We start from the raw sequence: 27544 nt of genomic DNA, 5'->3' as shown, positions 1-27544 counted from the left end.
CGTGAGGATGGGAGTGGACACTGCTGAACAGAGGGGCGAGAAGAAACGGTGGGGAAAAGTGAGCAAGATGAAGTGGAAAACAAAGCGGAGGTACAAAGAAGAAAAGTACAGAAGTGGGCGGTAACGGAGATCACACGCCGGGCGTTCCTGAAGACTCTGGTATGAGAATGATGACCTTTCGAAACAGCAAACAAGATGCCAACAATGTACGTCGACAGACAGTGCTAGAAAACAGACCAGGCACCTGGGAAAACAAAGACCATGGGTCATTAGCACCATGGCTTACACTGTGGCCTCCCCCCAAAAAGATATGTTGAGGTCCTAATCCCTGGTACCCGTGAATGTGACCTTATTTAGAAACGGGGCTTTTGCAGAGGTAATCAAGATGAGGTCATGAGAGTGGACCCTAACCCAACATGCCTGGATTAGGAGAAGAGGAACTCGCCACGTGAAGATGGTGACAGACAGGGAGGACACCATGTGATGACACAGGCAGACAGGTGCAAGCCATGGTCACCCCCAGAAGCTGGGAAGAGGCAAGGAAGGCTGTCTCCCCTACTGGTTTCAGACAGAGCATGGCTCTGCTGACACCCTGTCTGGGGACTTTTAGCGTTCAGAACTGTGAGCTAGGAAGTGGCTCATCTTTGGGGCGCCTGGGGGGCTCAGTCGGCTGAGCATCTGCCTTCGGCTCAGGTCCCGATCCCAGGGTCCTGGGATTGAGTCCTGCATCGGGCTCCCTGCTCAGCACGGAGTCTGCTTCTCCCTCTCCCTCTGCTGTTCCCCCTGCTTGTGCTCTCTCTCTATCAAATAAATAAAATCTTAAAAAAATAAAAATAAAAGAGTGTCTCATCTTTTAAGCCACCCAGTTTGTAGTATTTTGTTATAGCAACTCTAGGAAATGAATACAACTAGTTATACCAAAAAAATTCTATGAAAATGGCCCGATTTTACCTACATTTAAAGACATGCAAATCAGACCAACAATATGACAATTTTCTGCAGGTCGAGAACGCTGATAGTGAACAGAGTCTGTAAGAAACAAAGTCACAGGCGTCTTCCCCATCACAGGTATCATCTTCGTTGGCGTGACTCCCTTTCAATCCATTCTCCATAAAATATAAATCTAAATGCTTATTCTTATCCTTAAATTTTTCAGGGGAAGCCTCAGTGTTAAGCCAATCTGACATCCAGACGTTGGCTTATCTCACGCCAGCTACTCCTGATGGCTGTGCTCTGGCCAAGAATAAAACAAGATCTTTTCCCACCTCAACTGCCCACGCTTGTTTCCTCCATGGTAGTTACGCCAAGTTCCTTGTTTATCGTCTGTCTCCACAGGAGTACAGACCATATTTACCCTGTTCATTGCTTTATCTTCAGCATGCAATACAGTGCCTGGAACTTATAGGGGCTGGTTAATTATTTGGTGAATCAAAAACTGAAGGGATGAAGGCATGAGTCCCCTTAGCCCACCTCCGTTCTCTCAGCAAACGGTGTGCATCCTAGTTATAGAGAAAATTCAGGCCATCAAGTGTGCAAGACTTTAAATCACCTACCATCAATACCATTTTTTAAAAAAAATTATGTACTTAGTTTCACTTTTCTTATTTCCTTATGAGTCAAACATGGGAGGTGGGAGACTAAGTACAGCACGACATCACCTAGTTTTTACTGGGCCATATCCCTATGTTCTATCAGAAAAGACCCTTTCCTTTCACATGGGCAGCTTCACGTAATCTAGATACAAATAGTAATTTATATTCCAGGAAAAGATAATTAAAATAGAATCTACAGTGACTCACTGTCTGAGACACGTTTTTCACTGTTAGGGAAGGAAGTTACAAAGTATTGAGGGGGTTGACTTGGAACTGGAGGTATCAGTTTGAACTCGTGTATGTGGTGGGGCGTAGGGAGGGGAAAGGGAGAGAGAGATGCGTGTACACGCACATTTCCTAGCTCTGCTTCTGAGGGAGCTTAGAAGCAATGACACCCAGACGTTGGCTTGTATTCTTAACTAAAAAGATCCAGGGTCCCGTGGAGAAAAGCAGATTCTGGAGCTGGGGCAGGGGAAGTACAAGATGAGTCTGGAATATCTTGTTGAGCCAGAAAGTAGGGAAGTACTCAGAGAATGACAGGGACATGTCAGAAGAAAGAGGAACCAAAGTGCATGGGCTGCCACTGGCCAAATCTGGAACCACGTGGGCAGTGAAATAAGTAATGTCAGTGACATTATAATCCCCCAAATAAAATAAGAGTCTATGAGTCCATACGGATATAAAATAGAAGTGAATAGGAGAAGGAAAAGCTCTTCCTTAGAGCGGAATGACAATTAGGAAATATGGAAGGAATGATGTGAGTTAGAAAATGATCGGTGCCCGTGAAAACCAGCAACTGAAAGTGTGATGAGGAACAGGATATTTACATAGCCGCAAAGTATCTCCCTGCAAATTACCCAGTTATTACAAAGGGAAAGACAACAAATTTTACAGGAGAGAAATGCTGTGACCACCTGAACCAGGTGCTTAAAGTTAATGTCACCAGTACTGACACAAACTGACACGTGTGCCTGTGATGGTTAATTTTATGTGTCAACTTGACGGGGCTGTGAGGTGCCCAGACATTCGGTCAAACAGTATCCTGGGGTGTCTGTGTGGGTGTTTCTGGATTGGATGAGAGTAACATTAGAATCAGTGCACTGAGCACAGCAGAGTGCCCTCCCCAGTGTGGGGGGCCTCATGCAATCCAGAAGGCCTGATCAGAATAAGAGGGCGAGTACGAAACAATGCTTTGTCTCTCAGTCTGACTGTCTCTGAGCTTAGACACAGGTCTTCTCCTGTCCTTATACCCGGGCTCAGACTAGAACTTGCCCCACTGGCTCTCCTGGGACTCCAGCAGGCCGACTGCAGAATTTGGACTTCTCAGCCTCTGTAACTGTGTGGGCCAAAAATCTCTGTATGTGTGTCTGTATAAACACACATGTATCCCACTGGTTCTTTATCTTTGGGCAGCCGGACTAATGCAGATTTTGTACCAAGAGTGTTTGTAGAGGGACAGAATTTTAAGAATGAGGTTTCTCAGTTAGTTCTGGAGTTTCTGGAAATGGCTCTCTGATCAGATTTTTTTAAAAAAATAGAAGATGTATTTATTTAAGAGAAAGAGAGAGCGAGTGGGCATGAGCGGGAGGGGGAGAGGGAGAGAGAATCTCAAGCAGACTCCATGCTGAGCGTGGAGCCTGATGCGGGACTCGATCCCAGGACCCTGAGATCATGACCTGAGCCAAAAGCAGACGCCTAACCGACGGAGCCACCCAGGCGCCCCTCCATTGGATACTCTTATGAGAAGTAAGGAGCTGGGCGATTGTGTATATATTTGTGAAGATATCTGGAAAACCAATACATGAGGTTGGCTGGTAACTCCTAATGTCACTGGACAAAAGGATAAATGAAAAGAATGGCTCAGGGATTCAAATTCCCACTTCAAGTGCTGCCAAAGGACCTAAAAGTTTCTACGTTCACCCTGAAGAAACACCTTATCTCCTGTAGGGCTTAGAACACAAATACAGTGCCTCCCGATATGAAGCAGGGAGGACACCTCAACCACTCTGTGGTATCTGCCAAACACATACGACCTGAATCAATCAGGAGGAAATATAAGATAAGCCTAAGCTGAAGGACATTCTACATAATAACCAGAAAATTTGACAGTCAAGAAAACAGAAAGGCTGAATAATATTCCCCATTATAAGAAATTAAAGAGACATAACAACAAAATGTGAGGCATGCTCCTAGGAAGGTTCTGGTAGTTCTTGCATTCTTCTATAAATGGGAAATTATATCAAAAGGTAAAGTTGCTAATAAAAAAATCCAAGTCTCCAGTAGGTTTAGATTTTTTAAGATTTCCTTATTTATTTGAGAGAGCGTGCGTGCGCATTCGAGCACGAGCTGGGGGGAAGGGCAGAGGGAGAGAGAGAGAGAATCCTCAAGCAGACTCCCTGCTGAGCGGGAAGCCCAACGCGGGGCTAGATTCAGGACTCTGAGATTGTGACCTGAGCTGAAATCAAGAGTCGGATGCTTAACCAACTGAGCCACCCAGGTGCCCTGGATTTTTATTTATTAATTTTGAATAGGCAATATAGACTCTTAGTAAAAGATTCAGAAGATATAAATGATCAGAGAGTGGAAAGTGCTTCTCATTTTTCCCACAGCGTCCCCGGCCAGAGGCAGCCACTGCCACTGGTTTTCTGCGAATTCTAGAAATAGGTTATGCATACACACATGTATACATAGTCTTTTTTTACATGAATGACATTTTTTCTCTAATTAAAATATGTATCTTGGCGAGAGTTTCATGTAAGTAAATAGAGAAAAGCCTCATTTTTTATGCCTGCATAGTACTTCATTGCATGGGTGAATATACAATAACATATTTAATGTATGTATCGGACTTTCGGGTTGTTACTAATCTTTTGTACTATGAACAGTGCAACTGTAAATATAATGGCACCTATTTCCTTGTGCATATGTGCACATATCCCTGTAGAACACATTTCTAGACCTAAAGTTGCTGGGTCAAAGGATATGTGCAATTTAAATTTGTGAATTTTTGCCAAATTCTTCTCCAAAGAGGCTGCTGCAGCAATTCGTACTTCCACCTACAGTTTGTTTGCTGGGTGTGGGTTTTTAAACCAACGATGCTGAGGCCCTTTCAAAAGGACAGCTTATAATGAAGTTTTAATTTCAAAGTACACAAAACTTTGACCTCTTTATCGATGTACCAAACTTACGCAATGCTCATTAACTTGCTGCCAACTTTCAATATGTACATTCCACCTTCCCCAGTCCTTAGATGAGAATTTCTCCCAAGGGTGAAGGCATGTTGTTGCTTACTCTCCTGGCAAAATCGTGGTCTCCATCTGATGGAATCGACTCGTTTAATCCCCTTCCTTCGACTGCACTTCCCGAAGTGGGCAGGGACTGTTGGTTAGAAAGACTGTAAGCATGAGAGACTATGGACTCTGAGAAACAAACTGAGGGCCTCAGAGGGGAGGGGGGTGGGGGAATGGGATAGACTGGTGATGGGTAGTAAGGAGGGCACGTATTGCATGGTGCACTGGGTGTTATACGCAATCATTGAACTTTACATCGGAAACCGGGGATGTACTGTATGGTGACTAACATAATATAATAAAAAAACATTAAAATAAAAAAAAGAAAAAAAAGAAAGACCGTAAGTGTCAGAGTCACACAGCCCTGGAGCCTCAGGTTTGAATCCTGGCTCTGCTAGTTACTGATTGTGTGCATTCATAAACATCTGAGTAGCTAACGAGTGCCATGTGCCAGGCACTGTGCCAAGAGCCTGAATTACAAAGAAGAATAAGGCATCGTATTATTGTACCAAAGACAGACAATGCCATGTAGGAAGCACAATGACAGAGCATTTAAAAATGACATATTTTTAAAATTTTTATTTTTCTTAAAGACTTTTTATTCATTTGTGAGAGAGAGAGAGCACGAATTGCGGGGCGGGGGCAGAGGGAGAAGCAGACTCCCCGCAGAGCAGGGAGCCCAACTTGGGGCTTGACCCAGTATCCTGAGATCATGACCTGAGCCGAAGGCAGATGTTTAACTGACAGAGCCACCCAGGTGCCCCTAAAAGTGACACTTTTTTAAAAAAAATGTCATTTCCCTCTGGCTCCCACTCTCTCTCTCTTGCTCACGTGTGCGTGTATGTGCACAGGCACACACACGCACAGGCACACCACCCCCCGCCCTCCCAATCACACCGTTCCAGAAAAGATTTAAGGCAATTGCAAAGATAGAAAGGCTGCCACGGAAGCTCAGAAAAAGGATACCTAACCCAGTTTTAGGAGCAGGAGGGTTCAAAGAAGACACCTCAAAATTAAACTTCTTGACATTTGAATTATTTAGTGATTATACACTCTCCATACAGGTAGATCTAGGCATTTCCTGACTTATACCGCCTTCAGAGCACCCGGAATAGGGTGCCTTATTTTGCCTTTTTATTAACATACTGAGGCCCTGAAAGAACGTTCGAGGAGACCACCGCAGCCCACCAGTGTAGCAGCAGGTGACACTGGCACCCAGCTCCCAGGACTGCTCCACAAGACGGGACGCTCCGCTCACTGGAACACTCGGCACACTCCTGGCATGCGGTGAGCGTACAATGACACAAAGTCCTCTTTTATTTTATTTTTTTTTTAAAGATTTTATTGATTTATTCGACAGAGAGAGAGACAGCCAGCGAGAGAGGGAACACAAGCAGGGGGAGTGGGAGAGGGAGAAGCAGGCTCAAAGCGGAGCAGGAGCCTGATGTGGGGCTCGATCCCAGAACGCGGGGATCACGCCCTGAGCCGAAGGCAGACGCATAACCGCTGTGCCACCCAGGCGCCCCCAAAGTCCTCTTTTAGTGTGAGCAATACCGCCAGCCGTCCGGACGGCAGGACTCGGCTTTCCTCCCCTTGGTCCCTTTGTTCCTGGCGCCGTGTCCGAGCTGTGCTGTGTTCGCCCTCACGGCGACGGTCACTTCTGTTCATGAACTGGATCACCGTCTGGCTTGGCCTCGTGTCCAGGAGGGATTCTCCTAGTACTTCACGGGGACCCTCTGAAGTCAGAAGACCTTCCCCAGCAATGTTCGGGCTTCCCACGGGACGCAGGAAACTCATGAGGGCCCCTGGCCGTGGTCTGACTGGCTCCCTGGGTTCATCTCGGTTTCCTTTTCCAGAGCCATCTCTCCTCATGCGAGCAGCACAAAAGGTAGTTAGCCAGAAAGTGTGGTCAGGAGATGCCTGGCTGAATTGTTTTACCTTTTTATTTCCTTTTTTTCTTTTTCTTGTAATGGAAAAACAACAACAAACCTGTGCTTGATATATACACTTTTAGAAAATGCTTGCTTTTTCAAAACACATTTCTCTTAGATAGTAAGACATGCCTTGCAGAGAAATACTAACTTTAAAAGTTCTTATTGCTGTCTTTAGTTTTATTTGTAGTCACTTGTTCATTCAGGAGTTATTAACGCCCACGTCCCAGGCACTGTTCGGGGAGCCATGGCGCAGGGATGAACAGGCAGACCCATCTGCCCCCTAATTCAGGGTAATGAGAAGGACAGACACTGAACGGGCTCCAGGAAGAAGCAACAGAATGCGCAGTGCACAGGTGGAGGGAGGGAACAGGGCAGGACACAGGACTACCCCACAGCAAGGACAGCAAGAGGCGCATGAGGGCCGTGTGGGGAGAGGCGGGTGTGCGAGACATGCGGTGTCGTGGGGTTTTGCGTGTTATCTCAAGGGCAGAATTTAAGCGCTGATCACATTTGCCTTTTGCAAGCCCCTGTGACTGCAGGCTGGAGAGGACCAAGTGCCTGGCAGTGGAGCAGCGAGGAGACCACTGGCTGGGTCCTGGGAAGGGACGACGGGGGCTCTGGTTGGGGGTGGAGCAGTGGACCGGCTTTGAGAGCAGAAGCAGCACTGATTGGATAGGGTGACTTACTAGATGTGAGAGGTGGGAGAGAGGGCGGGGTCAAGGTTGTTCACATGAACAGTGGAGCTGACCACAAATGGAGCTGTTATTATTTGGAGCTGGGAGAACAGGGGAAGAGCACAATTTGGGGAGGCAATCGTGAGCCACACAGGCTGTATTGGGTCTGAGATTCTCGAGGGAGAGCTGAGTGAAGATGCTGCTTACTCTTCTTTCTCTCATACGCTAATTAGACCTGACCCTTTGGACACAAAGGGAACAACGCACAAGATGGCAGACACAGAGTACCAAGAGCACGGGGAGGGTGACCAGAAATCCCTACCTGTTACCAAGAGCAAACACTGCGGGGGGCGGGGGGTGGCACCTGCTCTGCGGCCCAGGAAGAGACAAGAGATATCCAGGGTTTATTTTAATTTTTTTATTACCTGAATTTGATCATGTCAAGTTACTCAGCGATTCTACCTTCCCAGTATAAGGAAATAGTAGAAACAAACACAACACCTTTCCCACCTAAAGGCTCTCTACTGAGGTCCCAGGCAATGTGGTTAAAACAATACTAATAATACAATGGCTCCTTCTCAGTACATTGTCTAAAGTCTTGACCATAAAAGACTTTTTTTTTTTTTTTACCAAATACCACTGTTTATTTACCCAGCAAAAGGAAACAGAACATTTTATAGTATATCTCAATGAAAACAAGGTAAGTTGCTAAGATATAAAAACTAATCTGTCAGATATGGCACAGCAAATCAATACAGCAGCTGGGCGGACATCTAGAAATAGACTGCTTTTCGGTTTTTGTTGGTTTGTCTTTTGGGGGTGTCTGCAAAGGGCTCAGCTTCCAAGTCTGTCAGTGAGCTGAGAAGGACGTTGGTCACTCACAGGGCACTCAGTCAACCGGTCACTTTGATAGGACAGTCTCTACAACTGCCGATGTCAGGACATGCCCACGCTGGGCAGAGAGTCCCAGTTAGGTTAGGGCACCTGCAACTTCACACTGTTGAGAATGAATCCTGAAATGGCTTCCTTTTGACTTTGCAAGGAAAGCTCCTCTTTTCCTGAGATCATAAAAGGTTCATAAGCTTACCAAACCCACACCAGGCAAGACAAATTGTCCTGGTCTTCATTGGCCACCTTATAGCTTTTAAATAGTCTTTAATTATTTAATTGATCGATTAAGCTAAAATCCTAGTAGAGGAAACACAGAGATTGGTGAACTGGACCACAGTAAAATCACTCTCAGTGACTGCAAGAGTCCTTAGGAACTGTAGAGCGTCAGACTAACAGATGGATGTTTAAATACTCACATGCATTTAAAATGAGTAAAACACACACAAACACACACACACACAATGAAGATGTCATGTATCTTACAATGTTAGCATATGAATAAATCACAATAGCATTATTTAGCTATGAAATGCTGAGTGTCTAATGATGACAGACACGAAGATCTAGACCAAAACATAAGAATGAAACTTTTCCTATTAGTAACATGACACTGTATTTTCTCTTCCAATCTACAAGTGATAAATACCATTTCTCCAACATAAAGCTCAACTTTTACATATATATACGTATGTATGTGTGTGTATATATATATACACATATATACACATACATATATACACACATATATACACATACATATATATACACATACATACACACATATATACACATACATATATATACACATACATACACACATATATACACATACATATATATACACATATATATACATACATATATTCCTTCTCATCCATTTCACTTAAAAACGATTTCCTATTACGGGCACCTGGCCTGGCTTAGTGGGTTAGGCGTCTGACTCATGATTTCAGCTCAGGTCACGATCTCAGGGTTGTGGGATCGGCCCGAGTCTGGCTCTGTGCTCAGCATGGGGTCTGCTTGAGATTCTTTCTTGCTCTGCCTCTGCTCATGCTCTCTCTTTCTCTCTCTCTCTCTCAAAATAAATAAATACAATCTTAAAAAAATGTTTTCTTATTATATTAGCGATTTGGCTCCCTGGCATGCCTAGGGAAGTGGTTGAGTGCATTCTGCCTTAACCAAGGGGTTAGCCTACTTATAAATCAGCACTGCTCAGGAAAATGAACCAGACCTAGGCCTGAGCCAGACAATATTTTGGTAGAAATGCACAATTACATGAAGTGATAACAATTATGCTTTTAAATGCTACAAACCACTTATGCCACAGTACTGAACACTCTTTTAAAAATAAATAAGTAAATCATCTCACAGATGTCTGAGGACTGTAAGTAAACAGGATGCCTTTAGGATTCTTATCCCATCCTGACCCTCGGATAGGAAGCCTCTTCACTTTACACTATACTTAAATATTCGGCTCTCTAGGTGACAGGAAACCTAACAGGTTCACCCTGTCCCTCTGCTTAATTTAATAAATGACAGAAAACCTAATCAGTAGACTAGATCACTTTTTAAGAACTGCAATTCCTCACGCCAGTTTTCCTAACATGTGAAGGTTCTGATATAGTTAAAGCAAGGCTTTCCCAGGTGTTACTGAGACTTGGGGCAACCAGACAGGGAATCCTCGGGTCCAAGCTGGGCAGCAGCTGTGGCAGGAGACAATGAAAAGAAATAAATGGTTAAGGAGTCGAGTGAATGGATTATTTCCATTTCAGCTACTGTGACAACACCTGTTTTCAGTTCAGAAAACCAAGTCCCACTAAACTAGTATTTATGATGCCAAGAACTGCATCAGATGTTTTTCATGTATGTGGCCAAGTGTAGGTTTATTAAATATTAATAGAAAACTTTCCAAAGCTTCTTTTGTTGACAGGACATGCCCTCTTACAGGTGAGAAATTACCACACGTTTAAACTGATCACCTAATCATCACTTCTGCTCCGAGAAATCTCAGTTACAAGCACAGCTTTTGTTGGCCTGGAAGGGAGATCTATTTCTACTACAGAATGGATTGGGTAAGAACAGGACAACTGGAAAGCTTCCCAGATGCTCCCAAGTTGTGTGTTTGGCTATTGTTTCTGTTGGGTGAACAAACAGCCACCGCAGAACTGAGCAGAGGATTTTAAAACCAGCAAAAATATTTACTGAATGAATGAATGAATGATGATGAATGGCCAGGAACTTTGTCAACTGGCTCTCCTTGGCTTTGTCAGAAGCCTGTGACACCCAATAAGGCCACGTTTCCTCAAGTAAAGCTTTTAAAATTTGCAATTATCCCTATACTCCTTATATTTGGCACTTTCTTTCGGTTTAAGGTTAGAAGGGTTTTTTTGTTTTTGTTTTTGTTTTTGGTTTTTTCTAAACAACCTTCCCTGTGTCTAATATAGAGGAGGAGTTAACTTCCTTCCCCCTATCAGCACTACAGAATTTGTGTCCTTTAGGTGGCCTTGCTTTAGGACAATGGACAGCAGCCTCAGGGTTAGGAGGAGGTTAAATAAGCACACTTACTATTCCAAAGCTGGGAGTGTCTGGGGGCATCCCGAATTTTCACAGTGCTAATCTGGTAATACTGTCACTGCTCTGATGCCTGCAGACCCTAAAGGAAGATCAAGAGGGTCAGATGGCATCCCAAGTGAAGTACCAAAAGCTGCTCCCGGGGCCCCTCAATAATGGCTGTTGGTTCTGGGATGGAGTTGTTATGGTAAGGACAAGGGAGCTGAATTTGGAGGGATTTAAAAAGGCAAAAAGAAAGACATCCACTATTACTACTCTGCAAGGAGTTTCCATTGTCACGTGACATAGGGCATGTTGCGTTTTACAGGTTTATTCCCATACTGTAATCAAGTCTCCTAAGAGACCGTGAGCCAGATTTCTTTCAAATTTATTTTTACTTATTCCTAGTACACTGCTGTGGCATCCAGGGGAATTTTTCTAGGGGAGGAGGGACCTGGAATCATGAAGAGGTGATTTATAAGAACGTCAAAGTATTAAATGGGCTCATATTCAATTATAAAAAAAAATCAACACATTCCAAAGATAACCATGATACAGATACTCTACTACTCTGCTTTATCCAGTCGGTCCCGCACTCGTGAAAATAACCGAGCACGTCTATACTCAGGAATACCAGACGGGAGGAAGTGAACTAAGAGAAGAAGAATGTGGTGGCAAAGAAAAGAGTCAAAAACTAAAAACAGATCAAATACATCAGGAAATGGAAAAAACAAATAATTTTCCCTATTTTTCTTAGTTCCTAAAGCAGAAATTAAATCATTTTTATAGCTAGATCAAACTGAGAAAGGAATTTATGTAAATAGATTGGTTGCCAATTTAAGACAAATACTATCATACCTATTTTTTAAGTGTCATCGCCACCAGGATGGAATTCAGAGCTTCCCAGGCCAGTGAGAAAAGCTTTAGTGGCCCCCAGAAAGCAGCTGTCCTCCAGCTCGGCCCTGCTCAGGAAACGGTTTCCCTAAGTGTCTGTTACTATTACATCTCAAAAAGTAAAAGAAATGCTAAGCCCACTTATCAATAGCATTCTTTCCAGACCTTACGTAAGTCAGTCCCACTGTCCTCTGCAAATAAGGATCGAAACTAAACTATGTGACTGCGTAATGAAAAAAAAAATTAATATCCTGATTTTATAATTTCAGGAAACACTTTGTCTCAAGTTGTGCTTATAATCCATCTATGTGTACAAAGTCAAGGGTTTGGCCAGCGTGGCCAGTGTATTTGGCAGAGTCAGTGCTGAGGAGTCAGCTGGCTCGGGCTCTGCACACACGAGAAGGCCAGGGTAAGGATTCTGCTGGTGCAGCAGGGGAGTCCAGCAGGGTAGGGGTGGAGGCGGCGGCCCGCACGGTGGGGGGACTAGTGACATTCAGGAGGACTGAGTGAGTAAAATGATGAGGATGAAGGGAGCCAGGTTTCTCACAACCGTAGAAGGAAATCACAAATTTCAAAAGAGAAGGCTAAAATAAACGCCATGGTATCAGACAGAAATGGGAGATATCAGTACGAACTCACGGTGTTTAACACAAAGAAACAGAAAGACCTATGTACATTGGTGTGTCCACCACCCCTCCACCACCTGCCAAACTGTTTTCTGAGAAAGTCTAAAAGCAATGACACACCAGTAGCGACAACCACGCTTACTACCAATCTTGATTTTTCTTTCTTTTTTTTTTAAAGATTTTATTTATTTATTTGAGAGAGAGAGAGACAGGGAGAGCACAGAGGGAGAGGGAGAGGGAGAAGCAGACTCCCTGCAGAACAGGGAGCCCGATGCAGGCCTTGATCCCAGGATGCTGGGATCATGACCTGAGCTGAAGGCAGATGCTTAACCGACTGAGCCACCCGGGCGCACCCCCAATCTTGATTTCTAAGTGCCGCACCAAGACTAAATCAATGCGTTTTGGAGAAATGCCTGATTTCATCACTGGGACAGGAAAAACACAAGATGAGCCTGGAATCTTACTGAGCCAGAAAATAAGGAAGTTCTTAAAGACTGACAGGGACATTATCTAAAGACACTGCGGCCAGCTGAAAGGGGCTTCCACTGGCCAAATCCAGGCCAAACAGTTGCAATTTACTTGGGAATATAAGGAGAATGAATTTTGTGGTTGACTATTTATCTTCGTCCTCTGTTGTGGCTCTGTGGACCACAGCTTTTATCCTGACCGGCCTTCTAGGAGACACACACCATCGATTAGACCAAAGCGTGGGGCTAAATTACTACAAATCCACTACTACGAATGAACAAACAGCTCAGATCTGTCGCTTGTTTAAAATAGCTAATATGTGGGTGCCTGCACATCAGCAAATACGTGTACATTTTGCTAATAAGGTCCTTCTTTAGATATAGAGAGGCAACGGCTTTATTTATGCTTTGAATGTGTTCTTATGTCAGGCTGCTAAAACTGGATGCAGAAACAAATTGTTTTGGTTATTAATGCATACAAAATTTTTTTTCCCCAAGTTTTGTCCTTAATATCAACTAGAGGAAAGAAATTTCTTTTTGCTGGAAAATAACTTGTAAGACATGGTATCAATTAGGTTGGCCTTAAATGGTTCCTTTCCCCAAATTCTGACTAAAAGATTAATCACTTAGTAAAGAAACATCTTTCTCACTGTTGACAATCTGTGGTTGAGAGTTAGCTCTGACTCTTAAAAATAATTTTCATATTGAAATAATTGCAAACTTAAAAGTTGCAAGAAGAGCATTAAAAAACTTCCAGATATTCTTCTCCTGGATTGTTAACATTTTCATATTTGTCTTATTCTCAAATATGAATGTATATGCATGCAAATATATATGTACTAATTATTTATTTATGCAGATTATAATAACCTACTTTTCTAAGATGGTCCAGCTTATTACAGCCACAGAATTATACCACTGACCCTCGAACAACACAGGCTTGAACTGTGCAGGTCCACTTACTCAGATTTTTTACAGTACAGCACTGTAAATGTATTTTCTCTTCCTTATGATTTTCTTAATAACATTTTCTTTCCATTAGCTTACTTTGCTGTAAAAATACGCTATAAAATGCATATAGCATGTAAAATATGTGTTAATCAACTGTCTATATTATCAATAACGCTTCTGCAACAGGAGACTATTAATAGTTAAGTTTTGGAGAAGTCAAAGTTATACCTGGATTTTCAATTGCATGGGGAATCAGTGCCCCAAGCCCCATGTTGTTCCAGAGTCAACTATGTATCATTTGGTTCTTCAAATGGTACATAATTCGAGTTAGGAAAGGTAGCTGATGGTGCTGGTAAAGCTGAAGGTTTTGTTTTGGTGTGTTTTGGCTCTTACACACTACTCCTGTAATCAAATGAAGCTGTCTACGGAAGCCAGGCTGGCAAGTCAAGTAAGTGAGGCAGAAATGAGCTCCATAGGACATAGAGGGCGCTGGACCAGCACGTGCCCTGTATAAGGGAGCAGCTGTTACTCTCGCAGATGGTCCCTATTTTGAAATGTGTACAGTGCTGTGCCAGAACTTTTCATTTTTCAAGAGAAGCTAGAGAGTGGATTTTTAAGGGATATTATCCAATTTTTTTTTAGACTTTTTAAAAATTTATTTATTTGACAGAGACAGCCAGTGAGAGAGGGAACACAAGCAGGGGGAGTGGGAGAGGAAGAAGCAGGCTCCCAGTGGAGGAGCCCGATGTGGGGCTCGATCCCGGAACACCGGGATCACGCCCTGAGCCGAAGGCAGACGCTTAACGACTGAGCCACCCAGGCGCCCCATATTATCCAATTTTTAAACAGGGGGGACTCATGTTTAAAGATAATAAAACTGGTTTAGGGGGAGAAAATACATACACATATTCATCTGTCCCTTGTATACACCTCACCACACGACCAGTTGACAGGTGTAATAATAATTTCTGGTGATGACTAACAGAAAGTTCTGATACCATAAATAGGTAATAGACATTGTGCAAAACAATGAAAAAAAAAAAAAACCACCACGACCCTGCCCTAGGATCCCAGAGTCGATTCTCTTGCAAAGGAAGTGATGCAATACCAAGCGCACGCAGGATAAACAAAAAAGGAAGACTGAGCTGGCAGGATTAAACCCATGTTACAAAACAACATCTGCAAAACAGAGCTCTTTAAAGGAACCTTCCTGAGGATTGCTACTTAACAAAGAAGCCGGTTCAAACACAGCACTTGCGAAGAAATTTGTTACGATTCAAAAGAACAAAGACTCTTATTTTTAATTTAATTTTTTTTAAAAAGAGTACTGGCAAGGAAGTACCCTTGGCATTTAAAGGCCGACCTTAAGATTTATCTGGTAAAATCAGTAATCATATATTACTAACCAGTCTGACTAATGTTTTAAGTTTATTTTTGGCTTATAGAACAATTCATCAACTAGTTAATCAAGATACTACAATTATTCATAAAATAAAATCAATCTAAGTTCTATTTTCAAACATCTTAACATCTTTCAGGAAGTATTTCCAGTCCCACCATCTCCATAAGGCTCTCCGTGGCATCTCGAGCCTGAAGGATCTCTCTCCCTCCCCTGGAGGTTGAGGCTGATTGCTGTCTCTACAATGTATTTATCAATTAATCAGATGCCGCACTGGGGCATCTCCACTATTACCCTTTTAAACGGTTTAACTTGTTATTGCTATTTAATATTTCAAGCGCCCCTCTATATCTTTATAAAAACTAAACACTGTTACTGCAAATGCTCCAGTCTGCACATTGCTGGTTGCTTAGTCTGCGGGAAGTACAGAAATAGAGAATGTTTAGAAACTTTTATGGCAATCTGACATTACGGTGACAGCCAAGAGGGAGATCGGTGGACTCATCTTGTAAAGACCATTCTGGATGCTGTTAAATTCTCGTGGTGAGGTTCTGTGTGACCCAGGCTGGCTATTAGTCATCCACAGTGGGAGCATGTTACAATGTACAATCCTTCAGAACAGTTTAGCCACTCTATTGGAGACGTGCACAGAAACCTAAAGTGTAAGCACTTATTTTCATTACTTGTTAGGTTTACAATCATTTAAATTTTTAATAAGGCCTGTTTTAAATTTTAGTTTAGCACTATTAGCTACACTGGGAAAATAAAATTTGTATTACTTATTTTTAATTCAATTTAACTTAATCCCTAATCCTTGGCAAAACCACCTGAAGGTTTTTTTTGTCTGGAAAAGACACATCTTTTCTGAATGTAGCAGTCACAGTGAACTGAGTGTCATGGCAGAGGCAGGTCCAGAGAAATGAAGACCGAAAGAGCTCAAACTAGTAGGCTCTGAGGTATGAATCTCTCACATACGGAATCTGTTTTGGAGCCAAAGCTGATGATGAGGTGTGTTAGTGGCAGAAATGACTGATAAAGGAATAAAACCATCCAAATGAGGCAGATTTACACATAAAACATAAAGAGATAATCTCAAAACCAAAAGAATTCTTTGACTTGAAGGTTGACATAAACGGCAGAGTCGAACCCTGGTCAGGGCAGCCCATCGGGACACCATGGTTGGAGCTGGGCGGGTCCAAAGAGGTGCTGGCCTTGGACCTGGTCCTGGAAGAGCTACTTGGGAGGCTGCGTGCCCTCCATTTCGGTTTCAGAGACTCCCTGAGACACAAGAGCTCAAACCACATCGCTCTTTTCGAACCACATGTAACTTCAGGGATTAGAAGTTGTCCTCTGAGGGTTTGATGAGAGGCGGGAGAGCACAATTATAAAAGTAATCTTCTACCATCACACCTAAGGTGTTATATGCTGTTTACTTGTTCAATTAGTTTAAAAGTATATTTTATACCCCATTTGTAAAGGAGAATATCTGGCTTTGTAGAAAGAGTGCATTAACCTGTAAAAGCGAACCTTCCTATTTTGAATGCCTAAAGAGACTAATACACTCTTTAAATATTTCTCTTAAGAGTAAGTATTATGTCATCTGTTACTACGTTTTTATAGCTCACTGGGTGTTTGGCTTTCCAAGGCAATGCTAGTCAGTTCCTTGCTTGCTGTGAATGAATTACTGATTTCTTTGCCTGACCTTTAGCTCCAGCATATTCAGGAAAGGAGTGGTGCAGAGTGAATGGTGAATGGCATTTCCCATTTTACAACACCGGCCACATGCAAGGCCTAACACAATAACATAAGGAAGGACAAACAGAGGTGGATTTTGCAATTCTCTCTGTTGTATACATGTTATATACCCATTTATGTGAGGGCTATAAAATAATTTCATTAAGGTGAATTAACAATTGTACAATTCAGATTCCTCAAAATTGAATTTTTTTCCCATGGAAGACTTCAGAATCAATCTAAACCAGACAGAAAAAAAAAAAAAACCCCACAAAAGTTAATGTACGTGAATTCTACTATAAACTAGAGTGGTAGGTTAAACATTTATTGTTGGGTTGAAAATATTAAAAAATCATGGTATCTATACTCAAACAGGGTAAGCCTTCATCCCACTCTCCAAAGATTTCTATTGTTAATCAATCACGTCTTCTATACCCTTCCAGAAAACTTTATGTGCCTGTGCTGCGTTTGTATATGGCAAAGACACAGTTGTGACCCCAAACATTCCATCTCTTCTCCCCCATTTCAACCCCTTCTTGGGGTCAGGCAGGGCCATTTACTAGTTCTGGCCAATAGCTGCGGCATGTCCATACTCCCGAGCCACAGAAAAGCCGGCGTGCACACTGCCGTGGGAATCCAGGAAGCTCTGTTTGAGCTGGCAGAACCACATGATCAAAGCAGCCTGAGTGCTCACTGGGAGCGCTCAGAGTGTCCTGGAGCCACAGAGCTGGCGTGATTGGCACATAAGCCCTTGTTGCATTAAGCTGCTGAGACCTGGGGGTTGTTTGTCACCGAAGCCTAATTCATCCTATCCTAATTTGGCAATCTTTCCATGGTAGCATATGCATACCTCATTTTTCTAAACAATAGGACACATATGTCATAACTGACGGGCCACTCCAACTGATGAACTTTTAGGCTGCTCCTAGTTTTGTTGTTACTCTCGTTACTATAAACGTGCTGTCGTTAACATCATCTTACACACAAGTTTGCTAACACACATACAAATATTTCTCTAGGGGAAATTCCCTGAAGTAAAATTGCTGGGCATAGAATAGTACGTTGAAAAAAATTTCAAGTAAGTAATCCATCAGTCATCATCACAATTCAAAAGGCACACACAGGAACGCAATGGAAGTTTCCTTCACACCCTATCCCACAACCTCCAGTGCCTTCCTCTAACTGTACCCAATGCTACCGATTTCCTATGTACCCTGAGAAATTACGTATATGTAAATGTTATACCTCTTACGTATATAAGCAACATGTGCATGCACATATGTATATTTAGGGTAGATTCTGAAAGATATTTCTAAATTGCCCCACAATGAGAGTGCTTGCTTCGTTATACTCTTCTAGGGCTGTTTGTATTTATTTTTATTTTTAAACATTATTTATTTATTTGAGAGAGAGGGCGCACATGTGCGTAGGGAGGGGCAAAGGGAAAGGGGTAGAGAGAATCCCAAGCAGACTCCCCCCTGAGCATGGAGCCTGATGTGGGGCTCAATATCACGATCATGACCTGAGCCGAAACCAAGAGTGAGATGCTTAACCAACTGAGCCACCCAGGCGGCCCTTCTAAGGCTGTTTTTAAAATAAGGGCATTCATGCTGTGTTTCTGTGCTCAGCAGTAATAACAACTACTAATATTTGGGTAGACCTTTCATGTTATCTTTTCTAATTTTTTTTAAAAGATTTTATTTATTTGACAGAGAGAGAAAGAGAGAGCACAAGCAGGGGGAGCAGCAGGCAGAAGGAGAGGGAGAAGCAGGCTCCCCACTGAGCAGGGAGCCAGATGCGGGGCTCAATCCCAGGACCCTGGGATCATGACCTGAGCTGAAGGCAGACGCTTAACTGACTGAGCCACCTACGTGCCCCATCTTTTCTAATTTTTATTTTTTAAGTCATCTCTATACCCAACATGGAGCTTGAATGCACAACCCTGAGATCAAGGGTCACATGTTCTTGGGACTGAGCCAGCCAGGCGTCCTAACCCTTCATATTATCTTAATAGAAGAGGCCCAACTATAATTGTCAGGTAAACTAATATCAATGTAGTATTTGCAAAACAAATTCACAGTTGTCAAGCTGCCCGAGAGGCAGGCCGAAACTAGTTAATGCTTCCTCCTGACCTAGCAGCAGTGGGAATGGACTAAGGAGAGGCTGAGGGTGATGCAGGACAGGCAGGACAAAGCAAGGCCAGCAGCGTGCAGGTGAGTGGACAGGTATGACCAGGAGATAGCGTGGCTGAAGGTGTTTGCAAACACTTCCGGGAAGTGTTCACCGGCAGAACGGTGAACGTAGTGACCAGTAGGGACCAACATGACACAGATTGCATCTGAAGGGCAAGGAAGTTGGACAGAATAGGGCCCAGAGAGCAGACATGAGGGTGAAGAGGAAGGGCTGGGGAGCTGTCGGCAGGAAAAGCAGAAGGCAGGATATAAAGATATGAAGTTCAGAGTTCTCCGGTTTGGTTAAAGGTACGCTGGCAGCTGGGCATCCTGGCTCAGAATGGGACAAGGGATTTTCCCGGGTAATTGAAGTCTAAAGAGCACGTTGAAAATGAGTATTTCTGATCACTAGTTTTCAGGTTTATAAATTTAGGCAACTATAAGATTAAACCCATACTTGTAATATAATTTTAAAGAACTCTGACTACTCATCACAATTTCCTGGGCTTGGGAATGGAAGTATTTTGGTTTGGGAAATGTTTTCATTTTTTGTAATTTAATAATTTTTATGGCCTTTTAAAAAGTAGATCCACTAAATTATTTTGTTTTGTAAATTTGAAATTAAACTTTTAAAAGTTTTATTTATTTATTTATTTATTTATTTATTTATTTACTTACTTACTTACTTACTTACTTAAGTAATCTCTTAATCTCCCAATGTGGGGCTTGAACTCACAACCCGAAGATCAATGAAACAAGATGAAACCAGAGAGGGAGACAAACCATAAGAGACTCTTAATCTCAGGAAACAAACTAAGGGTTGCTGGAGTGGAGCGGGGTGGAAGTGATGGGGTGGTTGGGTGCTAGACATTGGGGAGGGTGTGTGTTGTGGTGAGCGCTGTGTATTGTGTGAGACTGATGAATCACAGACCTGTACCCCTGAAACAAATAATACATTACATGTTAAAATAATAAAAAGAAAAAATTAAAAAATAACCCCAAGATCAAGAGTCGCATGCTCTTCTAAGCCACCCAAGCCAGGTGCCCCCCAAATTAACTTTAATGGGTGATGGTTACCTGACTCTCAGCATTCCACTGAAGCGTTGGCACACAGATAGGGATGGAAATAATGGCTTCACTAAGACAGAGGCGTTCCTTAAGAAGAGAGACAGAGACAGCTCCTGAAGGAGATGGGCAGAAAGGATGAGAACGGCTGGAAGGAGACTGGAAGATCACATCAGAATAGAGGAGAGGGGAAGGGGCAGAACCTTTGGGAGCTGAAGAGCAGCATTTTGAAATCTACATTTCAAATCAGACGTTTATTCCAACTGCCTATGGACTATTTCCATGATGACGTCTCACAGGCACCTCAGACTCAGTCTGTTTAAAAGAACACAATCAGGGGCACCTGGGTGGCTCAGTTGGTTAAGCATCTGACTCTTGATCTCAGCTCAGGTCTTGATCTCAGGGTTGTGAGTTCAAACCCCATGTTAGGCTCCATGATGGACACGAAGCCTGCTTAAAAATAAAAATAAAAAGAATAAAAAAAAATAAAAAAACTCAAATCCCTGTCCATCAAACCTACTTGGCCTCTAGTCTCCATCATCTCCATGAATGGCTACCTGATTAGCCAAGAAGAAAGTGGAAACCAAATGAGGCTCTTCTTCCCTGTCCCTATATCCAGCCAGTGAGGATGCCACAGCTCCGGCCTTCACATCCATCCTCCATGCTCCAGCACCACTACTCAGTCTGACTTGATTTTCTACAATACACCCTACGTTTAGTTTTTCTGACTTCAATGTGACTCCAACGCATTTTTAGATCTCTTTCCTTTTCATCACAAAATATTTTGAACTCTGCAGCAGACATGGTATATTCTCTCTCCAAATTCACCCCCCAACCCCCTTTCTTGGCCAGCAGAGCCCTGATTCTGCTCAGGAGTTCACTCCCCTCCCAACCCACTCCCAGTCATTTGCTCAGGGAATGGAATCTTATGCCCAGTTCCAGGAGGATGGCTCTCAGTTAGTTTAACCTAAAACTGGGAATTCCAGTTCTCTTGTCAGCAATCAGATTAGGAAAGTTTCCCTGATCTGAGTGAAGATGAGGGGAAAGTCATCTTAGAACGCTGTGGTATGCACACAGTGTCTGAATCTTCATCTTAAGGTGAGGGGAGCCAGCCTAAGAGGACAAGTCAAAACGCCGAGGGAATGGGAAGGACCCGAGTCCTCGAGAACATGACTGAGCAATGGGATTACACAACCTTGCATCCAGCCTACCTCTAGACTTCTTGTTACAAGAGAGAGAACTTCCCTTGCTGTTTAGGTTACTTTTATTTGGGTTTTCTGCTACTTGTAGCCAAAGCACCCTGCCACAGGGAAAAGCTGATAAGCTTAGTTTCGAATGCTGAGTTTGAGCTCCTGTGGGACACCCGAGGGAAAGCAAGACGAAAGGGTGAGAGAAGAGGGTGCAGAGAGGCAGCCTCAGCCCAGAAGTGACACCGAGAGCTACACAGGAGTCCCTGAGGTCGCCAGGTGCCGCTATGACTAATGATGGCTCACTGCCTCGGTGCTCCGTAGGTGGTAGGCCCCATTCCAAATGTATTCGAAGTAGTACCCCTTTTCATCTCACAATTCCCATTTCACATATGGCAGAAATGAGGACTGGAGGGGCTCAGGGACTTGACAAAGGTTCCAAAGGTTGGGGGTGGAAGTGCCACCATTCAAACCTAGCAGTCTGACCATGGAGTAAATGCTCTTACCTCTGTGCACCAAGTTACCTACATTTGAATCACAGGGAGAGAAAACAGCCCGGTCATAAGTAGCAGTATTCATAGAAGTGGAGACAAAACACACCTTCCTATAGGCAAAAATAAAAGAGCAGCTTCACTTTGAAGGAAAGGAGGAGGCCTGACAGTCACAAAGTCTGGACGTGAGGGAGCTGGAAAGCCAGCGGAGGAGCCGGTCGGGGGAAGGCCGGGCCTGAGACTGTCTGCGGAAGTGCAGGGCAGGAGTGTGGAGAGCAGGCAGGGGCTGGCCGCCACCTCCCCCTGCGGCTCAGCCCTGCAGAGGAACAGCACGTCACCACCGTGCATTGGCTTTCTCATCTAAACAAGATACTGAGTCACTCACAGAGAGGAAAACGAATATTTACGCAGTACTGACAAAATGCCAAGTGCTAGGCTAGACAGGAACTCTATGTGCATGCCATTTAATCCTCACTATAGCCTTGGCCAGATTGTGACCTTAGCTGTCCATGAACAATTTCAATACGGCAATATAATTCAGAAGCACGGAGTCATTCACACCCATCAGCAAATCCTATTAGTTCAACCTTCAAGATAGATCCAGAATTCAATCATTTCTCCTGCAGATGGTCTTCAGCATTTCCCAATATTTCCCGAGATTTGGAAAGCGCTTCTTGTACTGACTTAGTCTTCCACCATACATCCTCAAATACCACTCCACAGACAAATCTGAAGAAGACTGGGTTCTCAGACACCCTGTTATTCATTTACCCAACAAGTGTTTGCTGGGCTAGGCAATGGGTGAAGGGCTTAGGATGACCGTGACCACCATGACCACGCTCTGAGATCCTCCAGACAGTCCAGCAGGAGATATGCACAAGTAAACGGGAAAACACAGCACCGGAGCTGCCGGGACCGAGGAAATGCAGGGTGATTATCACAGTACAAGCGGAGCGCCGTGAACCCAGCCCTGAGGCTCGGAAGAGGCAATTCAGGAAGTAAAATCTAAGTTGAAAATCCAAGGCTGGGTAGGAGTTATCCGAGTGATGAAGGAGGAATCCGGTAAAGAGCAGTGTTCGACACAGAGGTCACAGCAGGAACACAGCCTGAGAGGCTTAAAAAAAGAGTAAGATGTGTTTAAAGAGAAGTTCGTTGAGGCTGGAGCACAGAGCACAGAAAAGACAGTACAGGTAAAGGGAAGGAAAGAGAGCGCGAGCCAAGACAGAAGAAGGAAGGGCTGATGATGTGGGCCCTTGCAAGACACCTCAAGATGTTTAGGCTTTATCCCCAAAGCAAGGGCGAGTCACTGAAGCATTTCAAAGGAGCGGCATGAGCTGCTGACTTCTGCATTTTAGAAAGGGAATTCTGGCTACGTCATGGAACCCTTAAGACCGGAGCTCGAGAGACCAGTTAGGAGCCAGCTGTGTGCAAGGGACCCTTAACAGAGACCTAGGTGAGAATGAGGTGGGCATCAGATTCAAAATATATTCCAGAGGCTGAACTGACCTCATGGGGGTGGGAATGGTGAGGGGAGAGATGAGTCAAGAACAACCAGATTTCGGGCTCTGGCACTGGGTAGAGGGTTGAACCCAGAGTAGCTTTTATGTGTTGGTAAATTTCTCAAGGCAGCAAGCACGTTTTAGAAAAGAGAACTGTCAGAATCCTGGCCAGTCACATAAAACTACTTCTGTGTTGATATTTTAAATGTACCCCTTCTCTCTCTCCCACTGCACTTACAAAGAAGAGTAAATGCTCTCTAGATTTGTAAACACAGAATGTGACCTTATAAAATGGTGTGGGAGGAAGGAGGATAAACAGAGGGCCTACTTAATCAGAGTCGCCGTTAGTGGGCTCTTTCAGGGAAGCACCAAGCTATCTGGAAGAATGAAAATCAGACTAAAACTCCGCAGACTGTTTTAAATGAAACTGTTGTTTCTTCTGCAGAGAAAGCGTTACAAATTCAGGCATAAGTTAATCACTCTTGACAACTTAAATATTTATTCTGGAATTGCTATATTAGCTATTAAATGTTGTCTTATGGTAATGCTACTTGCAAGAACAAATAAACTCCAAACTTCCAGTGGCTTAACATGAGAAGTTTCTCTGTCATTCACACATTAGTCCAGTACAAATGTTTCTGGGGGTGGGAGGAGGCCCCGGCTCCAGGCAGGCATCTGGTGACCCGTTTGACAAAACTCTTCCTGCTTCAACACATGACTTCCAGGTTGCCTTAGGCACCAATCACCAGACTGCAGAAAGGAGCAGAAAATTGAGAATCACACGTGGGAGGGCTTTTATGAGCTAGCCCTGGAAGTGGCTAGCCCTCAGAAATTCCACTGGAATTCCACTCAGTCACAGGACACACATAACTGCAAGGGAAGATGGGACCAAAAAAAGGACACACGTTTTGGTAAATAGCGGGCAGCTTCTGTTGTAGATGGGAAAATTCTGAAAACAAGATACAAGACTTACTCATCTGTGCAAAGCCTATCTCAAAGGAAATAAGAATTCAAGTACTCAAATATAATTCTTTTGAAAAATACCTGATGAAAAAAATTACTCTGGGGCACCTGGGTGCTGAGCCGGTTAAGCGTCTGACTCTTGATTTTGGCTCAGGTCATGATCACAGTGTTGTGGGGTTGAGCCCTGCTTTGAACTCCTGCTCAGTGGAGAGTCTGCTGGAGACTGTCCCTCTCATGACTATCCAATGTATTACATAACTCTTCTATTACCGATAAGGTTAACAGACGAGAAGTAATGGGTTCTTGTCCAAGGTCACTCAAGTATTAAACAGAAGAGCTCGGATACACCCAAGCAGTCTACTTCTAGAGTCAGTGCTCTTAACCACTCCTTCATCCTGCAAATACTCTGTTAGCAAGTATGACTGATGCTAATGATCCAACTGGAACACTGCAGCCCCAGCAGTCTCTGCCCATCCTTCCCAGCGCCACCAAGCTGTGGTTCCATGGGAAGGCTGACTAAATATCCAACAGAAGTTCCAGTTTAGAAGTTGGCCAATCCTACATTGCTTTGAAGGCTAGGTGAACACATGCAAGATCCTTTTGGCACACGCATAAGAAAGTGGGGAAAGACCACGTTGAGGGAAAGAAACGTAAAAACCTCAATTCTAGCCTGAGGTTTAGAGACCGTGGAGGGGTTATAACTGTGCTTTGTAGTCAGAAAGATGGAGGTCCCAAAACCGAGCTCTACCACTTGCTGTATCTTGATTTTGCGCAAGGAGTTCATCTCTCCAAGCCCGTCTCCTCATCTGTAAAGGGAAGAGTATCAGACCACATAAGGTTGTCTCAAGTACTAAATGAGACAGAGGGCAACATGATACTGGATCCACTTTCCTTTCTTTCTGAAAGAAGTAGGGGGACCTGGAAAATCCTTAAAATCCCTGCCATCTATAAAGTCTTGTGGAGTTCTGCCTCATTTTTTGGCTCAAAAACTTTAAAAGATGAGCCAAAATTAAAAAGAATTCTCCTAGAGAAGCTGATGTTACCTCTTCCTTGCTTTTTCTTTACACTGGAATATGAAAAAGGAGGATATGCCTGGAAAGGGTTCAACCTACAAAAAAGGAAGTCAGCAGTTGGAAAGTCACTACAGCTGGTTATTCACTTTATTCTGAAAGCATTGGGCCTGTTGATACAATCACACCACAGGAAAACTTCATAATGTTGGCTAAAAGCGATCTGAAATGACACAGCAATAATTCATCATGTAAAAGCCAGCCTTATCTTTGATTTTATCTGGCTAATTTGGTTGCAAGACACGAGACCCATGCCACCTTGGTTATGTCCACAGCAGGTGTCCAGGGAAGTGAGGAGACAAGCAGGGATCTCCGAGGAATCTTGGGTAAGAATTGCTGGACCCGGAACTGAAGGGCTGTCTCAGCTTCTGCTTCTCTCCTCAGTCAGTCCATTCTCCGTGTTTATGAAACAGCTGTCTCTGCTCTGATGAGATTCTGCGCTTCCCAAAGCACAATTCTCATATGGTTTCGAATTGCCGTGGCCCCCTGCCCTCAATCTCTGCACGAGGTGCTTTCAACGTTGATCCTGAGTACGTTACATATGTATATACACCTCTTTGCAGGGGACTGTCCATACCTTCACCAGAGTCCCCAAGGGGGCGGTGACCCCATAAAGGACTACGAACTACTGTTCTATCTCATGACACTCCAGCTTTAGTTTCTACTACTGGCACCTTTCCTACTCATTCGGTTTCCCAGTTCCAAATTTCTAATAGAGTAACAATAATGGCTACCATTTATGGAGCTCTGAGTATGAGTCAGACGGTTATAAGGACATTATGTGGATTAACTATTTTTAATTCTTTTTTTTTTAAAGATTTTATTTATTTATTTGACAGAGATAGAGACAGCCAGTGAGAGAGGGAACACAAGCAGGGGGAGTGGGAGAGGAAGAAGCAGGCTCATAGCGGAGGAGCCTGATGTGGGGCTCGATCCCAGATCGCCGGGATCACGCCCTGAGCCGAAGGCAGATGCTTAACCGCTGTTAAGGCGCCCCAACTATTTTTAATTCTTAAAACAGCGTTATATAAAATCTAATATTTTATAGAAAGGAAACTGGGGCATAGTGAACCTCGAGTAACCTGCTTAAGATTACACAACTAGTATCTGACTAAACCTGAATTTGAACCTGGACAATATATACCATGCTTAAGATGGTTTGAGTTAAACTTTCTGAGTCAGGCCCCAGGTTGCTGGTAAGACCACTGCTTGTGCTCTCTCTCACTCTCTCCCTGTCAAATAAATAAATATTTTTTATGCAACTAATGAATCATCGAACTTTACATCGGAAACCAGGGATGTACTGTGTGGTGACTAACATAATAAAAAAACATTAAAATGAAAAAAAAAAAAGAGATATGGAAGATGGGCAAAGGATATCTTACTTTTGCATAGAATCCATCAGAAGAAAGTGAAAACAGTGGAATGGTATACACGTTTGAAAATATAAATATAAATATAGAAAATATTCCTGAAAAAAAATGGAGAGGAGGACAAAAGAGAAGGCAGAGCTGGAAGGAGATGGGGCTCTGTGATGTGGGAAGGACTTGACCTACCCCTGCTAGCTCTGAAGGTGGAGGAAAGGGACCCTGAGTCACAGAACGCAGCCTCTAGAAGCTGGGAAGGGTGCGAAAAGGGGGATTCTCCCCAAGATCCTCCAGAAAGGGACCCAGGAGTGCCGACAACATGATTCCAGCCCAGTGAGATCCACGTCAGACTCCTGACCTCCAGAACCGTAAGATAATGAATGTGTGTTCTTTTAGGCCACAGAATATGTGATAATTTGTTACAAGTGATTTTTTGAGCCTTTATGAAACATGAGCTGAAAACAAAGATAAAGCAGCTCGAAAAAGAAATGATACAACAAAAGGTTTAAAAAAAAAAATGAACTAGCAGAGCTCAGAAAGGAAAAGAAGAGTAAAATCAAGTCATCACGTAAAAAAAAAAAAAAGGTAACGCTGAGGAGGCACAAAAAGGAGGAAAGACCCTGCTGAAAACATGACACGGGCTGTGGAAGATGAGCTTGAAAAAGCAAGAAAATAAAATGGGAAACAAAAGGATCAGAGAAAGTAACAGATACAGGGAACGACAATGGA

General features: G+C 43.4%; 1 protein-coding gene and 1 long non-coding RNA gene across 3 annotated transcripts in view; both read right to left on the bottom strand.

Annotated features, from left to right (window-relative positions):
- MYO1D (myosin ID) overlaps positions 1 to 27544 on the bottom strand; it is a 331053-nt gene that overhangs the window by 252596 nt on the left and 50913 nt on the right. The window lies entirely within an intron of this gene.
- On the bottom strand, positions 7894 to 13740 carry LOC148107989 (uncharacterized). The gene is made up of 2 exons (XR_015721347.1): positions 10947 to 13740; positions 7894 to 10084 (listed from the first exon to the last, which is right to left on the bottom strand). It is a non-coding gene; the product is annotated as an uncharacterized LOC148107989 (long non-coding RNA).

This window comes from Ursus americanus, chromosome 23, assembly GCF_024610735.1.
Source record: "Ursus americanus isolate L20-20 chromosome 23, mUrsAme1.1.p, whole genome shotgun sequence".
Taxonomy (NCBI): domain Eukaryota; kingdom Metazoa; phylum Chordata; class Mammalia; order Carnivora; family Ursidae; genus Ursus; species Ursus americanus.
The sequence above is the reverse complement of the archived record's forward strand: the minus strand, read 5'-3'. Positions and strand labels throughout refer to the sequence as shown.